The sequence below is a fragment of the Musca autumnalis genome, unplaced genomic scaffold (assembly GCF_047663935.1).
Source record: "Musca autumnalis isolate F117 unplaced genomic scaffold, ASM4766393v1 scaffold_5, whole genome shotgun sequence".
NCBI classification, from domain to species: domain Eukaryota; kingdom Metazoa; phylum Arthropoda; class Insecta; order Diptera; family Muscidae; genus Musca; species Musca autumnalis.
In genome coordinates, this window is record NW_027412088.1 from 45,167,987 (window position 1) to 45,192,459 (window position 24,473).

General features: G+C 35.2%; 1 protein-coding gene across 2 annotated transcripts in view; it reads right to left on the bottom strand.

Moving 5' to 3' along the window:
- The window catches only part of Hs3st-A (Heparan sulfate 3-O sulfotransferase-A), a 294,272-nt gene that overhangs the window by 260,876 nt on the left and 8,923 nt on the right, over positions 1–24,473 (bottom strand). For both annotated transcript variants that reach the window (XM_073956413.1, XM_073956412.1), the window contains exon 2: positions 20,553–20,829. The gene's annotated coding sequence lies outside the window, so the exon portion shown is untranslated. The remainder of the gene's footprint in view (positions 1–20,552; positions 20,830–24,473) is intronic.

Sequence of the window (24,473 nt, forward strand, 5' to 3'; positions counted from 1 at the left end):
CAGGCTGAATTGAATATTTCCTATGGAAATCACTATTCAGCCAGGCCGAATAGAAGATTTCCTATGGAAATCACTATTCAGCCAGGCCGAATAGAAGATTTCCTATGGAAATCACTATTCATTGAAGATTTCCTATGGAAATCACTATTCAGCCTATGGAAATCTATATTAAGCCAGGCTGAATTGAAGATTTCCTATGGAAATCACTATTCAGCCAGGCTGAATTGAAGATTTCCTATGGAAATCACTGTTCAGCCAGGCCGAATAGAGGATTTCTTATGGAAATCACTATTCAGCATGGCTGAATTGAAGATTTCCTATGGAAATCACAATTCAGCCAGGCTGAATTGAAGATTTCCTATGGAAATCACTATTCGGCCAGGCTGAATTGAATATTTCCTATGGAAATCACTATTCAGCCAGGCCGAATAGAAGATTTCCTATGGAAATCACTATTCATTGAAGATTTCCTATGGAAATCACTATTCAGCCTATGGAAATCTATATTAAGCCAGGCTGAATTGCAGATTTCCTATGGAGATTACTATTCAGCCAGGCTGAATTGAAGATTTCCTATGGAAATCACTGTTCAGCCAGGCTGAATTGATGATTTCCTATGGAAATCACTATTCAGCAAGGCTGAATTGCAGATTTCCTATGGAAATCACTATTCAGTGAAGATTTCCTATGGAAATCACTATTCAGCCTATGGAAATCTATATTAAGCCAGGCTGAATTGAAGATTTCCTATGGAAATCACTATTCAGCCAGGCTGAATTGATTTCCTATGGAAATCACTATTCAGCCAGGCCGAATAGAAGATTTCCTATGGAAATCACTATTCAGCCAGGCCGAATAGAAGATTTCCTATGGAAATCACTATTCAGCAAGGCTGAATTGCAGATTTCCTATGGAGATCACTATTCAGCCAGGCCGAATAGAAGATTTCCTATGGAGATCACTATTCAGCCAAGCCGAATAGAAGATTTCCTATGGAAATCACTATTCAGCCAGGCTGAATTGAAGATTTCCTATGGAAATCACTATTCAGCCAGGCTGAATTGATGATTTCCTATGGAAATCACTATTCAGCCAGGCCGAATAGAAGATTTCCTATGGAAATCACTATTCAGCTAAGCTGAATAGAAGATTTCTTATGGAAATCACTATTCAGCCTGGCTGAATTGAAGATTTCCTATGGAAATCACTATTCAGCCAGACTGAATTGAATATTTCCTATGGAAATCACTATTCAGCCAGGCCGAATAGAGGATTTATTATGGAAATCACTATTCAGCCTGGCTGAATTGAAGATTTCCTACGGAAATCACTATTCAGCCAGACTGAATTGAAGATTTCCTAAGGAAATCAACAATTACGCCAGACTGAATTGAAGATTTCCTATGGAAATCACTATTCAGCCAGGCTGAATTGAAGATTTCCTATGACAATCACTATTCAGCCAGGCTGAATTGAAGATTCCCAATGGAAATCACTATTCAGCCAAGTTGAATTGAAAATTTCCTATGGAAATCACTACTCAGTCAGACTGAATTGAAGATTTCTTATGGAAATCACTATTAAGCCAGGCTGAATTGATGATTTCCTATGGAAATTACTATTCAGCCAGGCTTAATTTATGATTTCCTATGGAAATTACTATTCAGCCAGGCTTAATTGATGATTTCCTACGGAAATCACTATTCAGCCAGGCTTAATTGATGATTTCCTACGGAAATCACTATTCAGCCAGGCTTAATTGATGATTTCAAATGGAAATCACTATTCAGCAAGGCTGAATTGAAGATTTCTTATGGAAATCACTATTCAGTCTGGCTGAATTGATGATTTCCTATGGAAATTACTATTCAGCCAGGCTTAATTGAAGATTTCCTATGTAAATCACTATTCAGCCAGGCTGAATAGAAGATTTCCTATGGAAATCACTATTCAGCCAGGCTGAATAGAAGATTTCTTATGGAAATCACTATTCAGCCTGGCTGAATTGATGATTTCCTATGGAAATTACTATTCAGGCAGGCTTAATTGAAGATTTCCTATGGAAATCACTATTCATAGAAGATTTCTTATGGAAATCACTATTCAGCCTGGCTGAATAGAAGATTTCCTATGGAAATCATCAATTAAGCCTGGCTGAATAGTGATTTCCGTAGGAAATCATCAATTGAGCCTGGCTGAATAGTGATTGCCGTAGGAAATCATCAATTAAGACTGGCTGAATAGTAATTTCCATAGGAAATCATCAATTCAGCCAGGCTGAATAGTGATTTCCATAAGAAATCTTCTATTCAGCCTGGCTGAATAGTGATTTCCATAGGAAATCTTCAATTAAGCCTGGCTGAATAGTAATTTCCATAGGAAATCATCAATTCAGCCAGGCTGAATAGTGATTTCCATAAGAAATCTTCAATTCAGCCTTGCTGAATAGTGATTTCCATTTGAAATCTTCAATTCAGCCTGGCTGAATAGTGATTTCCGTAGGAAATCATCAATTAACCCTGGCTGAATAGTGATTTCCAGGCTTAATTGAAGATCCTATGGAAATCCGTAGGAAATCATCAATTAAGCCTGGCTGAATAGTGATTGCCGTAGGTAATCTTCTATTCAGCCAGGCTGAATTGAAGATTTCAAATGGAAATCACTATTCAGCAAGGCTGAATTGAAGATTTCTTATGGAAATCACTATTCAGCCTGGCTGAATTGATGATTTCCTATGGAAATTACTATTCAGCCAGGCTTAATTGAAGATTTCCTATGGAAATCACTATTCAGCCAGGCTGAATAGAAGATTTCTTATGGAAATCACTATTCAGCCTGGCTGAATTGATGATTTCCTATGGAAATTACTATTCAGCCAGTCTTAATTGATGATTTCCTACGGCAATCACTATTCAGCCAGGCTTAATTGATGATTTCCATAGGAAATCTTCAATTAAGCCTGGCTGAATAGTAGTTTCCATAGGAAATCATCAATTCAGCCAGGCTGAATAGAAGATTTCCTATGGAAATCATCAATTAAGCCTGGCTGAATAGTGATTTCCGTAGGAAATCATCAATTAAGCCTGGCTGAATAGTGATTGCCGTAGGAAATCATCAATTAAGACTGGCTGAATAGTAATTTCCATAGGAAATCATCAATTCAGCCAGGCTGAATTGAAGATTTCCTATGGAAGTCACTATTCAGCCAGACTGAATTGAAGATTTCCTATGGAAATTACTATTCTGCCAGGCTGAATTGAAGATTTCGTATGGAAATCACTATTCAGCCAGACTGAATTGAAGATTTCCTATGGAAATCTTTATTCAGCCGGGCTGAATTGAAGATTTCCTATGGAAATCACTATTTGTGTTATTTTTTTTCTCTTCTATGATTATTGTAGTTTCAGAATCCGCAAAAACTTCCCAGGTGTAAGTACCTTTTATTTAAATTCAGTTCAGGAGCACCGTGATATCTAATGCAATCTCTATTTTTCAACAAATTATTGCATTTTGTGCAGTATGAGTATACTTTTTGATATTGCTCATACGCCACATATGTAATGTAATGTATCAGCCACCCAAATAAGCAATATTTTGGTTTTGAATAATAATGTTAATATTATTATTACTATTGATCCAAATTCTTTATTAATTACACAAATAATTATTTCTTAAATTGAAACATTTTTTCCTTGTTCCAAAATTATTTCTATTGAAATACACAGGCAATAATAATCATCATCATCTTAAGTTTGCAAACATTCGCAATGGCAAGTGGTCTGGACAAATGTGAAAATGGCTGGTATTTTGCCAAAAATGAAATGAATGAAAACAAATAATTTGCACATTTCAGCAATTAATTTACAAATATTCCTCAATGAAGTGAAAACAAATTGCTTGCCAAATAAGTGCATTAACAATGTTGTGCTCGAACATGAGGATGTAATGAACAAAAAAAAAATAAAGAATCAGTTTTGGAATTCCAAAAATAATTCCTTGAATTTTGCTACTGATATTTCTTCATGAAATTGGCTCGCAACAGAATTGGTCAATAAGACTTCTTGTCAATGGCAGATTCTATACATACCCAACACCACTCTTTTACCCTCATTAATACATAGGGTTTGGCTCAAAAGTTTGTAACATGTCGCAATAATGGTCATTGAACCACCTTATATTAAACCAAAATGAATGCAGCGAGGAAGAAGGTCAGTCTGAATATGTGTGCCTTTTCGTAGGAAGAAGATTGGTGAAGATCGGGTTCACATCTTTCTACATGGTTTTTACAAGGACGTGGTACATTTTCTGAGTGTTTTTGGTATAAAAATACAAAATCTGTAGAATTAAAAAGTGAAATAAAATTTCCTTATCACGCTTTAACGCGTTGGAATTATATATAAACATGTAAAAATTCATTGAATTCCACATAGCAAGTAATAAAAGTATCAGTCGTCCTTGCCGACAGAGTTATAGCCTCAGCCTGTGGATTGATACACCTTTTTCAAAAAAAAAAAAATAATAAACGTATGTATTTAGGGGGTCTTCAAATGGGGGACGTATGAACTTGCCGACAAAGATATGGATTAGGATAAAATCACAAAAGTTTTGCGGGGGAGGTACCTAAAGGAATGGACCGGTATAGTCCATTTTGAAAGTGTGTCTTATTTTGGGAGTCATTCCTCAAGATAGCACCATTATATCAAAAAATATGGATTTGCCCACGAAAAACATCATATCGCTGTAAACAGGGCTACTAGGATTACCTTCGATAAAATTTTTCAAAGGATTCTCGCACAGACTTAACCGGACTTAAACAAAAAACATTTAACCAAACGATAGTCGCATAGCGGTTGATGTGTAGGACATCGCTGCATATCATTTATAAATAACTAGCAAAGTGCCCGCTACTTCGTATGCGTTAAATATACAAAACAAATAAACAATATATAATATAGAATTGTGGAAACATTTTGTGTACTAATACGTACCACTTTAGTTCGATTTTCGTCACGCCTACACATCAAGAGCAATCCACATTTTTTGAGATATTTTAATTGAGGTTTTCAGCGCAAATACGGCCTAACCCAACAACCGCCATGTACATGTAAATACATAAATACGAACCTCCTCCTATTATTTCAAAATTCCCTTTACATAATAACAAATTGTACCAAATCCTGTGCCATTGACAACTTTTCGTATATTTATGGCACATATTTCTTAAATCGGACGTTATAAGCAAATGATAACAGTAATCTTAATTCCAAATCTCACGAATCCAGATCTATCCGTACATCCAATACAAAATGGTACCATACATGGAACCATTTCGTACCCCTAAGTGTACCTAATTCCACATTTTAGGATTCGAGCGCTATAATTTCACCCAAATCCTAATTGTACAAAATCTAGTACTTTTTGTAAGCATAAGTACGCAATTCCAAAACTAAGTACGCATTTCCAAAACTAACCCCAACCGTAATATTAACTCCAAAATTCAAGATTCCAGCTCTAACCGTTCGCTCAAATCCAAGTTGTGCCAAATTTACTACCGTTTAGTACTTTTCGTACATATAAGTACGAATTTCAAAAACTTCCTCAATCCTACATCCCAACAGTAATCTTAATTCCAAACTTCAAGATTCCAGCTCTAGCCGTTCGCTCAAATCCAAATTGAACCAAATTTAGTACTTTTCGTACTCATAAGTACGAATTTCCAAAACTTCTTTCATATCTCAATCCTACACTCCAACAGTAATATTAATTCAAAATTTCTTGATTTCAGCTCTACCCGTTCGCTCAAATCCAAGTTGTACCAAATTAAGTACCGTTTAGTAGTTTTCGTACATATAAGTACGAATTTCCAAAACTTCCTCAATCCTACACCCCAACAGTAATCTTAATTCCAAACTTCAAGATTCCAGCTCTAGCCGTTCGCTTAAATCCAAATTGTACCAAATTTAGTACTTTTCGTACTCATAAGTACGAATTTCAAAAACTACTTCCATATCTCAATCCTACACTCCTACAGTAATCTTAATTCCAAATTTCTTGATTCCAACTCTATCCATTCGCTCAAATCCAAATTTAGTACAATTTAGTAATTTTCCTACCCATAACTAAAAATTTCCAAAATTTTATCAATCCTACAATTCAACAGGTATTTTAATTCCAAACTTGAGGATGGCAGCTACATCAGATCACCGAAATCCAAATTGTACCAAATTTAGTACCATTAAGTACTTTTCGTACCCATAAGTACAAATTTTTAAAACTACCACAGTGCTATGTTCAAACAATAAGCATAATTCCGAATTTCAGGATTCCAGATATATCCGATAACTCAAATCCAAATTTGGTACCATTTAGTACTATTCGTATCCATAGTGCGAATTTCTAAACCCACCTCTATCAACACTCCAACATCAATTTTAATTCCGAATTTCACGATTCCAAATGTATCCTATCACTGAAATCCAAATTGTACCAAATTTAGTACTATTTAGTACTTTTCGTACCCATAACTACAAATTTCCAAAACTTTATCAATCCTACACTCTAACAGTACTCCTTATTCCAAATCTCGGGTTTCCAGCTATATCCGTTCACCAAAATGCAAACTGTACCAAATTTGGTACCATTTAGTACTTTCGTACCCATGAGTACGAATTTCTACAACTACCTCAATCCTACACGCCAACAGTAATCTTAATTCCAAATTTCGGGATTACAGCTGCATCCGATCACAGTAGTCCAAATTGTACCAAATTTGATACCATTTAGTACTTTTCGTATCCAAAGTACGAATTTGCAAACCTCCCTCTTTCAACACTCCAACAGCAATTTTAATTCCGAATTTCACAATTCCAAATGTATCCCATCATTGAAATCTAAATTGTACCAAATTTAGTACTTTTCCTACCCATAACTAAAAATTTCCAAAACTTTATCAATCCTACACTCCAATAGTACTCCTTATTCCAAATCTCGGAATTTCAGCTATATCCGTTCACCCAAATCCAAATTGTACCAAATTTGGTACTATTTAGTACTATTCGTACCCAAGAGTACGAATAACCACAACTACCTCAATCCTACACGCCAACAGTAATCTTAATTCCAAATTTCAGAATTACAGCTGCATCAGATTACCGTAATCAAAATTGTACCAAATTTAGTACAATTTAGTACTTTTTTCCCATAGGTCCGAATTTCCAAACCTACCTCTATCCAGAACTTCAAAAGTAATCTTAATTTCGAATTTGAGGATTCCAAATGTATCTGATCACCCAAATCCAAATTGTACCAAATTTGGTACCATTTAGTACTTTTCGTTGCCATAAGTACGAATTTCCAAAAGTATCCCAATCCCACACTCCAATAGTAATCTTAATTCCAAATTTCACTATTCCAGCTCTATCCGATCACTTAAATTCATATTGTACCAAATTTGGTACCATTTAGTACTTTTCGTACCCAAAAGTACGAATTTCCAAAATACCTGTATCCTACACCCCGACTGTTATCCTAATTCTAAATTTCAGAATTCCAGCTGCATCCGTTCCCCCAAATCCAAATTGTACCTTATTTGGTACTATTTAGTACCTTTCGTACCCATATGTACGAATTTCGAAAACTACCTCCATATCTCAAACCTATGCTCCAACAGTAATAGTAATTCCAAATTTCAGAATTCCAACATTATAGGTTTGCCCAAATCCAAATTGTACCAAATTTAGTACCATTTAGTACTATTCGTACACATGACTACACGTTTTCAAAACCACCTCCTTTATCAACTCATCTTCTAAACCTTGATTTTCATTCCAAATTTCAAGATTTTAGATCTATCCGTTCACGTAATACCAAATAGTACTAAATTTAGTAACTTTTAGTACTTTTCGTACACTTATAGTTCGAATTTCCAAAAACCATTTGGTACACCTTTCTAACTCTCCATCAGTGAACCTCATTCCAAATTTCAGAATTCTAGCTCTTCGCGTTTGCCTAATACAAAGGGTACCATATTTAGTACCTTTTAGTACTTTTAGTACAGTTCTATTTCGAATTTCCAAAAATCCAGCCTTATCTGACACCTTCTTACCAAGAGTGACCCTCACCCAAAATTTCAAGATTCTAGCTTTAGCCGTTTAGTCTGGGCGTTGATTATCAGTCAGTCAGTCAGTGAGTCAGTGAATCAGTGAGTCAGTGAGTCATCATTACTGAACTCTTTTATAAGTATAGATAATAAAAAAATGTTGACCATTTGTGTGGATGGTAACCTAAGGAATGGACTGATTGGGACCACGTTTAATCATAAACTAAGTTTGGACAAAATATTTGGAGATCCAAAGTTTGGACAAAATTGGTTGCTACGTTTATGAAATATTGCGCTTAACGTTGTAGTGAATATTTTTGAAATCTTGTTGGGGAGTTACCGGAAGGAGTGGACCTATAAGCACCATCTTCAAATTTCATCTAATATTCGAAGAAATATATGCATATAGTAGCAAAGTGTGGACCAACGCAGTATTCGGTTCGGGAGTTGTCGTGCACAGCAGTCACTACACATGCTGGCCGTAGGGGTTTTTTACAGTTTTCGGGTCATTTTGCCTCTGAAAAACCTTCTACCATCTTAATAGGGGCCTTGTGTGCAACCTGTTGCTAAAAAAATCCAAACGATTCGAGAGGGGGTCCAAAGCTGAACTTTTCCGAAATTTGGTGACGGAGGTATCCGAAAGAGTTGACATATATAGTCCATATTTTAACCTAATATGTGTAACGTAGAAATATTACGATGTCCAACGTATGGATCAAATCCGTTACTGTCGCGCGCAACATTTTAGCAAAAATGCTTGAACTATTGTGGTGGAGATACTCAAAGGAGTGGACGGATATGGCCCATCTTAATACTTGAACTAGGGCTAATTATTAAGAAAGCCACATTTTTGACCAAATCGGTTAATCCGTTCGATTAACCAACACATGGAGCCATAGCGGGTTTCTACAGCGGGTTACTACTTCCCCTGAAAAAACTTTCACCGTCGTAATGGAAGCAGCGAATACAAGATATTAGAACAAAAAACAAAGGGATTCGAGAAGAGGTTTTAAACTGCACTTTTCCGAAAGTTCCTCCTGCATTTTGTATATAGAAGGTCTCCTTTAGAGGATTCTTTCTGTCTCTCTTGTCTACGAAATATATTTATAGGCTCTTCTCCGTAATATTCTTTGAAAGTTTTCTGCCAATAGGAGCAGCCACATTTCAGACCTGGACCAACCTAAATCTGCGACGAAGTCCACTTGGGATTAGCCTTAGGCTGATATAATCCCAAACATCACTAAGCTTAGCTTTGGTTATTTTTCCAGGAATCCTTTTGAGAATATATATTTCAAAACATGGACCTGTACCGACGATTCTCTGCGGAAGTGTTTAATTCCCAGACGAAGACGTTATACCAAATCTCACCTATTTCGGTTGGATGATGTGGTTAGGCCCTTATAAATTCCAAAAATCGAGAGATACCGTTCTATGGGGGCTATATAATAAAACGTGGATCTATATCCACAATTTTTTGGGGAAAAGTTTTTAATCACTGAGAACCATAAATACCAAGTTACTGACACTCTAAGCTGAAACTGTTGATAAAATAAGTAAAAAAGTATCAGTGGGCTTTGCCGACCGAGATATACCATCACCTTTACGGATTTTGTGGACCGGTTTGGACGTACGAACTTGCCGACAAAAGTATATATTTCGGAGTTGGTATCTGAATGAAAGCATCGGCATGGTCCATTTTGGAAGGGATCTTTATTTGGGAGTCATTTCTTTTCGTTAGATAATGCGTCCTCCAGCCATTTTAGCTGGTCACCGTATAACTTAGAGGTTTTGGACCACTACGACAGGAAGCATGGACTTGTCCACGAAAAACATAATAACACTATAAACTCGACTAGAAGGTATAGCATCGGAATAAATTGTCAAAGGATATTCGAACAGACCGTAAACTGCACTTAAACATATGTTGAACTTTTGGTGGTGAGGTACCCTAAGGAGAAGACCGATATGCAAAATTTTCGAAGTTAAACTACATTTGGACAAAATATTAAGAGATTCAAAGTTTGGACCAAATCGGTTGCTCCGTTCCACAGGTATAGCCCGTACCAATTTAGCGAAAGTTTGGAACTTTTGTGGGAGAGGTACCCGAAGGCGTAGACTGATATGGCTTATCTTAGAACTTATACTAAGTTCGGTCAAAATATTACAAAGCCCACATTTTGGATCAAATCGGCTGATCCGTTCGAGAGTTATCGTGCGCTCCAGCCAATATACATACATGGTGTCAAAGGGATGTTTTACAACTTTCGGGCCATTTTCTTAGGAAGTATAGACTTGCTCCTGCAAAAGCTTGTACTATAGTAATGGCTGCGGCGAATACAGGTGGCTGCAACAAAAATCAAAGCAATTTGAGGTCAGGTCTTAAACTGAATTTTTCCGAAATTTTGTGTGCAAAGTATGGACCACCTTGGTTACAACCTTCGAGAGTTATTGTCCGCACCATTTTAGCAAAAATATGTGAACTTTTTTGGAGGAGGTATCGGAAGGTATGGACCTACATTTTCCATCTTCCAATTTAAACAAAGTTTGGCAAAATATAACGAAGGCCAAATATGGAATCGAATTGACTGATCCGTTCGAGCGAGATAATAGGAGTTGCTTGCAGCTTTCGGGCTATTTTCTTAGGAAGTACGGACTTGCCACTGAAAACAAAACATGTTTCGCCGTAGCGAACCGATATGTCCCATTTTAGAACTTGATTTAAGACTACGCAAAATACTACGACTGCCAAATATTGGACCGAATCGGTTTAGTGGTTCGAGAGTTATTATGGAATGCATACATGCATGTTTTTACAACTTTTTGACAACTTTCTCAGGAAGTATGAACTTGGCCCTGAAAAAACTTGTACCGTCGTAATGGGGCAGCGAATACAAGATGCTACAACAAAAAACAAAATGATTCGAGAGGAGGTCTTAAACTGCACTTTTCCGAAATTTTGTGTGGTGTTAAACGAAGGAGTGTACCGATAAAGTCAATATTCAAACTTGATCTATATCTGCTAGAAATATTACGATGTGCAACGTATGGATCAAATCGGTTAGTCCCTTCAAGAGTTATCGTTTGCATAATTTTTGCGGTAATTTTTGAACTTTTGTGGAGGTTGACCGAATTGGCCCATTTTCGAACTTAAACTAAGTTTGGACGAAATAGTACGAAAACCAAATTTTGAAACAAATCGGTTAATCCGTTCGAGAAATATAGTGCGCCCCATCCAGCCAGACCGACAGACGCCGCACAGTGGTTCAGAAATCGATTTCCTGGCCTAAACCCAAATTTTTGTCGTCACCGATTGTAAATTTCAATATGGGATTCGATAGTAAACATATTGAACCTAAGGAAAGCAACAAATTAGATCAAAATATTGGAAGGTGTGGGCGTTGCTTCCTCCTAAAGACGAAATTTTTTTTCCCAATTTTGGAAAATACGCAATTTTGGCAAATATCTGGAGAAGGAAGGAGCTATTTCTCAGAAACTATAACAGATATTTTGTTCATTGTTTTTTCTTAGGTATCCTACCTACCTTTTGCCTTTAAGAGTAGTTTTAATAAATAAACGTGGCGAGTCAACTTGTAGCTCTTGCTCTGGTCGGTTGTATATTCGAACGTTCAAAGTCGTAGTCTGTTCAGGCGCACTAACTTTTGTTAAAAAAAAAACAAAAGTGTCTCTTCTATTTCAATAATAGTAATCTCGCACATACTCCACTAATCAAGTGAAAAGTCAAAAGTAAAAATGCCCCGCGCTGCCAAATCTTTGGCACGCCAGAAGGGGCGAACAACTTTCAAAAAACCTAAGCTCCATTCAACCTCTTTCACCTTAGGGTCATCAACTGGAGCGACTACAACAAGGTACAATAGATTTAGCGATCTATCCAGTATTGTAGATATGGACGATAATCCAGAATCAAACATCAATTCTGCGGAAGTTCCATCAAAACCTCCGCCAATTGTCGCGGACAACAGTGTATCACTACTTGAGATAAAACATTTACTAGGAAATGATTGCCTATACAAACGTACATCAATTGGTACCAAAGTGTTTCCCCTAAACAAGGAAAAATATGATTTTTACATAAACTCGTTGAATACAGCAAATATTCCGTTCCACACTTTTAATTCTAAGGAAGATAAACTCTACACCACATTTATTTATGGCCTGCCAAGGGTCTCAACCGATGACATTATTGAAGAACTCAAAGCCTCTAATTTGGCTCCTGTATCTGTAACTGAAGTTATTACTAAACATAGCACCAAGCATGACGCTATATATAAAGCTCAATTCTTACGAAGATCATTTACTCCAAGTTCACTAAAAAGTGTAACAACGTTATGTGGTATAATCATAACATGGAGAAAACAGACACCGAAGAAAAGTAATAAACCCACGCAATGCTGGAATTGCCTAATGTTTGGACACGGCGGACAGCACTGCAAACGTAAGCCGGCATGTATGACATGTGCCAATTGCCATCCAACAAAAGACTGCCCATTTACGCAGAACAACAAAAAACCAGCAGCATTCACCTGTTTTAACTGCAGAGAGAATGGATTAGAGAGAATAGATCATTCGGCAAATGACATAAATTGTCCCATGCGCTCCCACTACCTAGAGATCAGAGCTAAGGCAACAGCCTCAACATCATCAAGGCATGTAAGGCCACGTGGTAGCAGCACTAACAACAACAATACAACTACATTCACCCCCACCTCTAGAATAGTAGAACCAAGATCAATGCATAGGCAAAATGATAACAAAACATACTCTAGAACGTTAAGAAATGAGAGCAGTGGTCTTTTCAACATTGACGAGCTCTTTAATATTTTTTCATCTGCTCTTGATGAATTGAGTCTGTGTACGACCAAAGTACAACAGATTCGTGTTGTTATGTCTCTTTTAAAATATGCACATGACATCCGATAATTCATCATTTAACTTGCTTCATTGGAATGCCAATGGCATTACTTCTCAATCTCACCAGATTCAACTAGAACAACTATTAACATCCAATAACATCAGTATTGCTAGTTTGAACGAAACATTTCTTAAAGAAATCCACAAACCTTTCTTCGAGAATTATTTTCTCTACCGTAACGATCGAAACAGTGGAAGAGGGGGTGGTGTCGCTCTTCTTGTTCACAAATCTCTTAAACACAAGTTACTACCGATTGCTAAAACATCACACATTGAGAACCTCTCCGTGGAAATTTCTCTTAACAAAACAAATGTATTGGTGACAACAGCATACTCTCCCAAGTATACTTCTCAATTTACAAGAGATATAAAAATTTTAACACCATGTAACAGAGATTTTATAATTCTTGGAGATTTTAATGCAAAACACCAGGCATGGAATTGTTACAGCCGCAACTCTTCAGGTGCATCTCTGAATGATTTAAATCAATCAGGTAACTTTTTATATATTACCCACCCAATCATACACTATATCCGCACCAAGCAAACAGAAGGCCATCTACAGTCGACATCGTGCTTAGCAATATTACTATGCCCATCAGCTTAGTGACATTAGATAATGAAATTCCATCTGACCATCTACCCATTATGTGTTCTGTACGCTGTTCAACTGTTCATAATACTGAGCGACGATACTTTTCATATAGTAATACTAATTGGAACACCTTTCGAAGAATTTTGGACAATAGAATCACTTTATCAACTGAAAGATATACCACCAAGCAATCGATTGATAATGAGATTGAAGAATTTAAAAATCTTCTTATTATGGCCCGCAATTCCGCCACGCCTACGTTCTCAATAAACAAAAAAAGATACAGTCTCCCCCAAAATATCGTTCAGCTTATAGGCCAAAGGAAAATGTATAAAAGAAAAGAACAACGAGCCAGTTGCATGCAACAAAAGCTATTTTACAAAAACTGCTCTAATTTCTTAGCTCGAGCTATTGACATTAGAATTAAAGAGACCCAAAATGAAAAATGGACAAATCTTCTGCAGAGATTAAGACCTGGTGATAAAAAGTTTTGGAAATTAAGCCGTTCCCTACGAGGGAAAGGTAAAAATGTTATATCCCATTTAGTGCACAATAACTCCAAGTTAATAACAAGTCACGAAAAGGCAGAACTACTTGCTAACACTTTTTCGAAATCTCATGTTCTGACGTCAGAATACACTCATCCGATAGATTCTGTAGTTGAAGCCAAAATAAGGAATGTAAAAAGCGAACCCCCGAACATAGATGAAGCAGTTTTCGTTACTAATGCTGAAATCACTGCAATACTAGTCAAATTAAAATCATCCAAAGCTCCAGGATTTGATGGAATTTCAAATATACTTCTAAAAAACTTATCTAAGAAAGCAATTAAGTTATTATGTGTGATATTCAATAGCTGTCTTCACTTAAATTACTTTCCAATAATATTCAAAAAGGCCAAAGTAATTCCTATAGTTAAACCAAACAAACGAGTCCACGATCCCAACAGCTACAGACCTATAAGTCTGCTAAGTAACATCGGCAAGATGTTTGAAAAAGTCATTTTCACCCGATTAAACCAATTTGCTTCAGATCATAATATAATATCCGAAAAACAGTTTGGTTTTAAAAAAGAACACAACACAGTCCTTCAAGTCAGCAGAATCAAAAACATTATTAATAGGAATAAACAAGTCCGTAAGTCCACAGGTTTAGTGTTGCTAGACATTGAAAAGGCGTTCGATACTGTCTGGCACGACGGTCTTCTCTATAAACTTGTAGCTGTGAACACACCAAAATACATACGCAATATAATATCGAATTATCTCGAAAACAGAACATTTGCAGTTTCAATAGGCAATTGTACATCTTCGTTCAAAAATATACCAGCAGGATTACCACAAGGATCTATTTTATCTCCGATCCTGTATTCTATATATATATCCGATTTCAAACCCCCCAGAGGCATTGATGTTGCATACTACGCTGATGACACGGCTCTTATATCATCCAGCAAACTCACAAATGCTTTAATTAAAAAAATGGAACAAAGTCTTTCAGCATGCAATAAATATTTCCGGAAATGGAAAATAAAGATCAATCATTCAAAAACTCAAACAATAATCTTCCCATGGAATAAATCACCAAAGAGAGCTCCAAATAGAATGGTAATGTTTGACAATACCTCAATTGAAATTAGAGATGAAATCAAATACCTTGGTGTTACTTTAGACAAAAAACTAACTTACCGCAACCATATCAATCTTTCATGTGAAAAGGCCATCAAATCATTTAGATCACTGTGGCCTTTGTTAAACAAAAGATCTTCACTCTCTCAGCAAAATAAAAACCTAATTTACAAATGTGTGATTAGACCTATACTAACATTTGCTTCTCCAATATGGTATAAGGCGGCTAAAACCCACATAAAAAAGTTGCAGGTAGTCCAGAACAAATGCTTAAAGATGATAAACAAGAAACATTGGCGTTATCCCACAAGATTGCTACACTCGGACACGGGTTACGAATACATTATGGAATTCATTAGCCGATTAAATGATAATTACTTCAATAAAATTGCAAACTCCTCTTATGAAATACTAAGAGAATGTATCGAAATAACTTAACACATACAAAGAAATTCACCAAACCTAAAAAAATGTCATAGATTATTATTCACAAGAATAATAAATCTATGTTCTTTTTTTTTCTTCTAATGTTTGAAATTCCTAACTTATATTCAAATAAGGTTTTTTTTATCCTTTTTACCTTAAACCAAAATCATAATAAATTGTAATCGGTTTTGCAAATATATAAGGAAATAGTCATAAATGCTGAAATATCATATTGATAAAATCTCATACTACTGTAACATATCTATATTTTAAGATGTAATTTTTTTGATGGATAATAAATATTATAAATAAAAAAAAAAAAAAATAAATAAATAAACGTGGCGTTTCGAATTTGGTGGATTTTAATGTGTCTGAAAGTGTTACTGTCAAACAAAATGAAAATATCTCTATCCGTTCAAAAGTTACAGAGTTTTGGCCAGGAAAAAACGATTCTGAACCACTGTGCGCCGGAAATTGCTAAATCGACTCCAAATTGTCTGAAACGGATTTCGTCCAAACATACTTGGGGTCTATTATTTCGATGATACACATTTTGCCTTTATGAAAGTGTATATGGTAAAAACCAAAAATGTTTTACAATCGATGAATCCGAGTTTCACCCATTCAGAATTCGCGAACTGTTAACATAGAATATAGTTAACATAGATATATAGTATGACTGAAATTGTTAAAAATTGAGTGTTTCAGAAGGGATCCCATAATTTCGACCATTAAAATTAATTTTCGTGGAAGCTGTGTTGGCGTCAATGTAGAAAAATGGGGTGAAGCCAACACGTTTTTTAAGTTCACTTCCGATTTCTGGCTTAACCTTACATTTTATAGACATATGTCCAAAGAAAGACGCAAAGAATACTCCATGAGCAACATAATACTAGTGTATGATCCACGATATATCCACTGCATCCACCTAAAATTGATGCTGACATTTTGATGCCGGAATTTCGGGATTTTTCGAATTTTTTTAATAATCCGGACCCGCAACTAGATAATACTCAAAACTCATAATAGGATTATAGAACTTGCTATTTTACATCGTTTTATATATCTCAGGAGTGTGTTTCATACAGCAACCTAGTAATTGGAGCCTAAAAACTAAAATTTGAAGCGTGAATTTTGTTTAAAAAAAAAACTATTTTTTGAGTGTAAAATTGGATTTCCTTTGAACCACGCGTAAATTTATTTTTTTTACGCGACGGATCTAGTGAGCTCTTCCTCGACCAAAGCCATCCACTAAAACTGAGGATATAGATACATTGAAAATAGGAAACTCAGCAAAAATATATTTTGACACATCCGCGTACTAAACCGCGATTTTCATTGACATAACATTTAACATTTTACGTAAATGGAATCGCGATTATAATATTTGCGAAAACGCGTGTCATAAATTACAGAGATACGCGAGTAATATGGGTATCTTACGCAAAATAGAATGTAGAGACTCATCCACGGTTCTTGAAGAATCTTTTTGAAATAGGTATATATTGAAGTATTGTTGATGGGTGCTACTGAAACCGGATGCGCATCAAAATCGTATGAACATTGCGCGAATTTTACCCACTTTTTGCATTGTGTGATGCAACTGGCGGCACACTTTGGCAGCTGAGTGAAACATCGAAATATGCATAGATATTGAAAGAAATTGATTCGCTGGATCCAAAAGCGGATGCGCATCAACTGATTTTAACTACTTCGCGAATAATAGGCTTTTTAATTGTCACATTTTTTGAATGATTGTAATTTTAATATTACCCTTAATTTCCTATTCTTATAAGTGATCACAGTAAGCAAATAAGCTTTAACGAAGGTAAACCATATTTCTGGATAAAGTTTTACAGTACACATTAATTAATTTATGGGATTTTAGCGAAATAGTTGGAGAACTCCCAAATATTTTTTTCTAATTGTTCGAATCAAACCAAAAAATATATTTCCACTAGTATTTTCCAACAATAAGTTTTTTCTCTTTTGTTGTTGCTATAATATGCAATTTATGTACCCAATCTCTATAAATTCGGTTTCATATTTTTCTACTCATTGCACTATAGGTAATTTGGCCTGTTTTTTAGGCAAAAATTAATAGCGGTGGATATGTGGGCTTTTTATACATTTTTAATGCTTATATGCAAAAGTAAGATAAAACAAAGAACTATACCGTAAAATTCGGATATAGCGAACATCGGTTATAAGAAACTACATTTATAGCGAACAAAGTTTTGTGTTTCCATGGATTTTTTTAACATTTGTACACACATTCAACATCTTAAGACGACCACGATTATAACAAACAAAAATTTTTACCCCGCGAGTAGAATTTTTACAATTTGTTAGGATTTTCAGACCCGCATTTAAACACAAGCGCATAGCGACGAATTTAAGCACTGTTTCAAATATTTTAGCATAAGATATATAAAAGTATGTTTTAATAATAATTTTACAGACGAACACGTTTATAACGAACGCCGGATATGAGAACAAATTTTCTTTTTCCTACCCCCTATTCTCATTTACCTATTTTATTCGTTCCAACCCAATGAAGGCGGTTAAAACAAAAGAAAAACGGTTACAATAAACTAAAGATTTTTATAAACATTGCTATGTTTAAAATATTGATTCGTGAAAAGATCTTTATAAATATTATTTTTTTTAAAGGACCAAATAAATCACGCTATCATGATTCCTAGTAAATACATATTACGGCTATAATTAACAAAAATGTTGACCACAACACGTCTGTACATTTTTAGAACACATGGTGAATATTTCTTTACAGAAAATGTATTCTTAGTTAAAATCGGATGATTTTTTATGTTTAATATTTCCTTCACCAAACAAAAAAATTAAAAAAAATATATTTTTTTCTGCGAGGAGGGCACCCCAAAAAAAGTGATATAACTCAAAAAACGCAAAAAATCGCAACTTGGTAATTATGTAGTTGATTCAAACCCCTTTGCTGAAGATATTCCCGGTGGCAGAATTTCGGTCAAAGTTCGGACAATTTTGTAAAAGTCTATAATATAAAACTATAATTTTGTAAAAAAAAAATCTTAGGTGGTATTCTATATGACGATTTCTTCTGCTGTAACAAACACTTTGAAGAAAATTATTTCTTAAAACAGAAAGTACACACCGCCACCATTTCACTGAAAATCATATCTTCGTATTTGATTATTAAAAAACTCTTACAAATTGCGTTTAAATTCTGCTCTGAATTTTAATCTTTTTTAAAATTTTTTATTTTGTCTTCGAAATTTTGATTTTAACTTCGAATTATACCGTGAGTTTTTAATATTTTTGAAAACAAATTGCACATCCATAGAATTTGACATGTTCTTTCTTCGAATCAAATTAGAAAACTCGCGTTATTAAAAGTTCAAAAATAGACTTTTTGCCTAAAAACCTGTCCAAATTACCCATAGTGCATTGTCTAGATTCCGCACATATTTTTTAATTTTTTTTTTTTGAGGGTTTGTACGGACTCTGGGACAGGATAATTTGGATTTACTTCAAAATCTTACATCTGGCAATAAAAAGATCCAAATTGCAACCAACCCGGTGGTCAACTGGAGCTAATACCTTCGTCGCGTTATATGGGGAGCTATACCAAAACTTGGATCTACATAGCCCATTTTCAGTACAAAAATGTCTACAGACCTAACAATACCTTTGACAAACATTTTATTTACCTACTTCAATTCCTTCGGACGCTAGATATTTTACGAGCCCTAACACAATTAATTCATACACAGAGCATATTCCAACAAAGTGCTATTAAAGTATGTATATTAGGGCGGCCCAAAAAACAATTTTTGTTTATTTTGGAGTTCCTACCTTATATATGAAGTTTTACGGCGATCGGTAAACGTTAACCCTTGCCAACCTAACGATCTTTGTTTTCATAGTAATTTGTATGGGGCCAAAGGTTCATTTTCTCGAAAATTCTCTAAAGGCCGCAATTATAGTCCAATCGACGGAAAAACCCTAGAAGTTCATTCTTGTGGCTAAAAAACAATTTCTACGAAAAATTATGACGATCGGTTAAAGATAACCCGTGACCCCTGGTCGCCCTTTATTTTTCATAGTATTTTGTATGGGGCCAAAGGCAAATTTTCAGAAAATCGATCTACAGGCCACAATTATTTTTTAATCGATGAAAAACATTTACCAGTTCATTGTTGTGACTAAAAAAACAATCCAACAAAAATTTACGAAAATCTATTCTCTTTAGACATACATTTGATGTTAATTAAGTTTCATATTAAATAGTGAAAAATCGGATTGACAAACCTAGTATACCCTCTATTAAGCGGTGGAGGTTATAAAAAGAAATCTGCCTTTAGAAAGTCTCTTATAAGTTTAGATGATGGCGACTAAGAACTAATAAGCCATCCAGGTGAAACGCTTATGTCTTATACATATGTGTATAAAGACTAAAAGCTAGGCGTTATAACCAGAATTAGGCCTTATTTATTCGATGCAATTGCAATATTTATTCCATATATTGGCACATCGTTTTAGAAAGGATTGCCTCTCTTTTCAATCCCCATTGGATTATAACAAAATATATCTTTCAGTCTTTTAATGTATGACGATAACATATATTTAAGTTACAATTTTTGTGAAAGGTTTATGTAATTTTTAACTCTTTTGAGATGAGCTTAACAGCCGATAAGATTTCCTGCAATTGAAAAAGGTTTAGCCAAAGTGAAATTGCCAACCACACAAGCTGCAATTACTTACGGAAACTTTAAAACATTTCAACTATTTTGCATTCCATTCGAATAAACCGAAAACGAATCCACCACCAACTAAATTTGCAGTTGGTAGCTAAAAATGTATACCATTAAAAACTTACCTTTAATTTGCACTCCTCCAAAGTGTTTAATTAGGAAATGAGAACATTTCGAAGATGTAATGATTTCACATGGAGTGCTGTTGACGTCGACTGTGTGCGGCGGTGTGGTGTTGCAAGCTACTGCTGCACAACAGCACTTGGTTTGGTTCGCTTCAGTTTGTTGTGTTGTTTAAACGTTTATAATAAACACGGTTCACACACGCACATTATGAAGGCCGGTGTGCCTCCGTATTGACCCACTTTCGTGGCATAAGTACCAAGAACAGCAACAAACATTCTGCAATTGAGAAAATAAAAAAAGAGTTAGTAAAGAGAAGCAAAAAAACAACATATAAAACGAAATGTTTTCCATTGAAAGAAACTTCAATGCGATGCGAAGAAGAATAATGCATCAAGAAGGAGCAAAAGAAGAACAATAACAACACCAACACCAGCACATAATATCAAAGGAATATGTTTTGTTTTTATTTTCTAAAAAGAAAATACAACAAGGATTGAATGGAACACAGTGTATGCTACATATGTACATAGTGCCACTAGTTCACACGCACCCACACACACACCAAAGAATTCGATACTCGTTGGCGCTTTCACAATGTAGAGTTCAACATAAAATCTGTGAGTATTTCACTTCTATGTAGATTCAATTGAGTGTATAAGTGCGTGTGTGCGTGCATTTGCATACTCATATGTAAATACATGCATATGGATGTATGTATGTTTGTATGTATGTATGTTTGCACATACCGCCATTCATGTAAATATAATGATTTAAGGTAGAAAGCATACGTCCATCAAAATCAGTTGCTGTTTTATTTTTTTGCTCTTTTGTTCTTTTGTGTAAATATCCATATATTTCATACATATTTTACATTGTTTGCTGTTGTTGTTGTTGTTTTTTTTTTCTGGCTGACATTTCTACAGTGTGCACTTCAACAATGACATGGCATATTTATCAATAACTGAAGCATAATTTCACTCACAAGAGTTCATTGTGATTCGTTCGTGAAGTGGTACAATGAGGCATTGAATTGGATTTTATCGGACCAATGCATTGGTAATGTGGTCTTCATGCCAGCACTTTGCAATTGTAATTAAAACATGGAGTCGTAGGACGAATTTTGTGATGATGCTATGCCGTGCCACATTTTCTGATGGACATAGCTTCCAAATCAATTGTAAATATATTATTTTCTGGCTATTTTTGTTCTCAAAAACATCGCTTAAGGGACAAGGGAGTCTTCTCTCATATCAATGAGGACACCCGGTTTATATTAGCTTAATGATATGGGACATAATGTTCATAGCCGAGTGGGATAGGCGTATCTTACGTCACCACTTGTAGAGAAGTTTTACATGGCTGAAATTTTGAGGAAATGTCGTCTACATTACGCTGAGGGATATTTTTGCCACCATTGAAAATGTGATGTTGTCTGGCCTCGTAACCACAATGGGACATAGAGAGTGCAAGGCTGGTGTGCTTAGTAGACAGTTACGTTTTGCGCATATCAGACTTTACCGAGTTTTAGTACTTTGCACACTGTCAGATGTACTTAAAAAGTGCATACCTAATATTACCAACTTACAGATAGGGCGATCGAATCGGCCTGACGTAATGCGCACACATTATAGCCATCATAAAGCGGGGCATAGGCTAGGTGTTGGATTTGTGATAGATCGGAGAAAATTGAAGAATTGTCACAATCCACAGACAAGAAAATGCCTTTACCTTCTGTGTTAACAGGGGTCCCAACCCCAACTGATGAGAAAGATTAAGATATCGAGGATATATTCTACGAGCGCCTAGAGAAAGCATATGACCGCTGTCCATGTCATGGCATAAGGATAGTTCTAGCAAATTTGAATGTTAAAATTGAGAGGGAAATATTTTTGTAGAAAATTTAGATGCTGAAAAACCTCATCTTGTGGTACTTTCACTACGGTTCACGAAATAAAGGACGAAAAGGACATGGAAGGCATAGAATTAGAAGAATGAAATGTTCTACAAAAAAATTCGCCAATCGATTTAACACGTTCGCGGACGCAAGCAAATTCAGAGACGTGAAAAAAATGACACCCAATTATTGTCGAAATTAGTTTTTTTGTTTTTATTTATTAATAATTGATTATTATTATTATTTTTTATTTATTATAGAATGTATCTTGTTGAAATAAATCGTATTATGTATATTAATCACCAAATCTTAAGATTGTATACAAGTAAATGAACAAAAATTGACTGACAATGTGAATGCTATAGCATTTACGTCGTTTTGCATCGGAATGCTATAGCATTCACGTCCGCGAACGTGTTAACTGAAGACATGTCACCTCAAAATGAACGCCAAACAGAGATATGGAGCTATTTTCCCAAGTACTATAGGGAAAAAATCAAAAACTTCATCGCGCTATATCTCATAAACTTGACCTATGGCGAAAATTTCCTTTTGGCTACTTCACAGTGTATTTCCTTCACCAAACAAAAAGTAAAAAAAAATATTTTTCTGCAAGGAGGGCACCTTATTATTTTATTATTTCTTAGGCCCATACCTATATACGGACGCATACCCAGGGCGTGTGTGGTGAAAAAAGTAGAACACATGTATTCTTATTAATACTACCGAAATACGTCGAACGCACGAAATGGAAAGTTAAACTTTTTCAACTTTGACAGAACGTACATACGTACATTGTTTTTACCCATACTCATAAATAAAATTTGATTGGAAAATGGTAAGCAAATTTTTTTATGGAAAATATTTGATTTTTATCAATTTGTATCTTATTACAGATGGAAAACGGCTTACGAAAATCTTGTTGAATGCGTACGGAACCAGCCACACTTATGGGATAAAAGGAATTTTCTGTACAAGGACATACATTTTAAGGAGAGGACATGGGAAACAATTTCGATTGAATTAAGTAGCACAGGTTAGATGACATTGAAGTTCAAGGATCCTTTGGTTATCGGTGGTATGGCCCACGATTTATGAGGCCACAATACAACAGGATAAAAGTTATGTGTCCTATCTGTTGCGAATGTTTTGGATTTCACTAAATCACCGTTATGAAACCAAAGGATCCTAAAATATATCTAATTTCTAATTGTTCTGAATTAATTATATTTATCTTGCAGCATTGCAGTGCAAGACAATGTGGAAGACTTTACGCGATAAATATAGAAGAGAGCTTAATGCAAATAATAGGCCATCACGATCGGGTGCAACTTCTAGAAAACAATGGCCTCTAATGGAGACAATGAGTTTCCTTCAATCCTCGATGGAGGAGGGAAGGTGCGTTTATGTTTTATGTTAATATACAAACAAACTCTAAGGTGAATTTATGTGTTTAGCACAACATCCAATATTGATGAATCTAGCAGTGATATTGAGAACACACATGACACAGGTAAACAATGTATTTGTGTGTATATCCATATGTTTGAATTGGTTGCACTCAATTTCAGATACATCCAGACGTCGTTGCAAGAGAAAAGCGAATGACGATCTTCTGTCCGATGTACTCAAATGTATGAAGAGAAAGTATGAAGATGTATCACAACAACAGACTGAATTTAAAAGTTTTTTTTGATCTGTTGCGAAGCAACATGCTGGAGCTCCCGAAACCACTATGGATTCAAACACAAATGGAAATATTAAACCTTGTTTATAACAAAAAGCAGAATGTTAGTGAATAACTGTTTTATGAGAGATTTTATTAATAATAAAGAACATCACACATTTTTTAAAACGAGATGTACAAAATACAATGTATATTTTTACTGGACTATTAAAAATTGGGCAACAGTTAGAAAAGAATAGCTAGTAGTTTACATGTTTTATCGTAAATATTTATTTTGTTAAGTAGTATATGCAAAACAAACTTTAACATCATTTAAATATTCACACAAAAAGTTGCGAT